This window comes from Frankliniella occidentalis, unplaced genomic scaffold (genome assembly GCF_000697945.3).
Source record: "Frankliniella occidentalis isolate FOCC.00 unplaced genomic scaffold, Focc_3.1 Scaffold3543, whole genome shotgun sequence".
Classification (NCBI taxonomy): domain Eukaryota; kingdom Metazoa; phylum Arthropoda; class Insecta; order Thysanoptera; family Thripidae; genus Frankliniella; species Frankliniella occidentalis.
In genome coordinates this window covers 1-1,324 of record NW_026270600.1, presented here as the reverse complement: position 1 = coordinate 1,324, position 1,324 = coordinate 1, and the positions used below count along the sequence as shown (strand labels likewise).

Sequence of the window (1,324 nt, the reverse complement as noted above, 5' to 3'; positions counted from 1 at the left end):
GGGGGGGGGTGCCGGCTTGCGGTGGGCCGCCGAGCCACTCAGCAAGGTGAATGCCACACGCCGGCCGCCGCGACCACAACATCGAGCCCGCGCCCCGAGACCGGACGTGTCCGGAACCGAAGACACGGTCCGGGGCACGCAGCTGTGCGTGGCTGAGCTGCCCGACCGGAGCCGGCGCGCGGCGCACGCGGGCTTGTCTTTGGATAAAGAATAGATGGACAAAGTGAAATAAGAAAAATGTATTCGCACCGGCAGTATAGGTAAGGAGCTACTGCTCTTGTGCACCACGAAGTAGGAAGCGGCCGGACGGGCCCGGGCTGTGCACGTGCACGTCCCCGGCGACGACGTGTCGACCTGCTTCCGTTTAGGCAATGCACGTATGAGGTGCCACGAATGGGGGGCGTATGACAAAGAGAGAGAGAGAATGCCCGGCATACATCGTGTCTTCCGGCAAATAGGCAGTCGCAGGCAGGGGAGCTTGCAGGCAGTAAAAGCGAGTCGAGATAGAAAGTGAGTACACTACACTGCGCGTCGCGACTTCTCGCGCTAACAAGAACAGATCCACTCACGCGACGGGGGTGGGGAGGAGGAGCTGGTCGGGGGGCTATTTGGGGGGGACGGCAGGTCGCGACGTCGGATGTGGCTGATGTGCCCCAATAGGACAGCCGCTGTGAGGCGCGCGCCGGACCTGACTGCGGTGTGGACCGGGCCCGCGTGGACAGTGGACAGGGGTCATCGAACGCGTCGTGTGGCAGACATGTTCGGTCGGTACAGAACGAACAAGCCAAGGGTTCGACCGGAAAGTACGACTGATTTTCGGTAATTTGGACAGCTACGGTATCTTGGCGCCTGCGAACCTCAGGGTAGGCCACCCCGCATTACGTCCATGCACTGAACGCAGGATGTTGCCTACCTATCAGGCGCTATGATGAGAACTTGCATAGGCTGAACTTGGCTAATCAGAGGCGTCACGCGGCAGAGATTGTTGCACTCTGTCGACGGAAGAAAGAGTGTGCAGAAGCACTCGTGCAGTATACTGCACCTTGCCGACTGCAGCCGTCGACCAACCGGCGCCGCACGGGAAGACAAAACACAAAATAAAGACTAACTTGTCCCCGAGTTTGAGAGGCGAAATCTGCAGACGGCAAACACAATAAGTGACTGCGGCCGGGCTGCGCCTGATGGTCGCCACGGGCCGGATTCCTCCCCGTATCGGCTCGCTACTGCTGCGGCCCGACCGACAGACAGGCAAGCCGCGCCGCTCGCTCCGATAAGGACGATAGTAGCGCTTCCTACACTGTGAGTGAGTGAGTGAGTGAGTGAG

At 60.4% G+C, this 1,324-nt stretch overlaps 1 protein-coding gene across 3 annotated transcripts in view; it reads right to left on the bottom strand.

Annotated features, from left to right (window-relative positions):
• LOC127748597 (zinc transporter ZIP1-like) overlaps positions 1-1,238 on the bottom strand; it is a 4,677-nt gene extending 3,439 nt beyond the window's left edge. Inside the window, exons 1-2 of one of the 3 annotated variants that reach the window (XM_052276587.1) lie at positions 1,110-1,230; positions 914-992 (exon numbers count right to left, since the gene is read on the bottom strand). The gene's annotated coding sequence lies outside the window, so the exon portion shown is untranslated. Of the gene's footprint in view, positions 1-913; positions 993-1,042 lie in introns of all 3 variants that reach the window. The other 2 variants (XM_052276585.1, XM_052276586.1) reach the window with 2 other exon arrangements.
• Between the last annotated feature and the right edge of the window lie 86 nt (positions 1,239-1,324).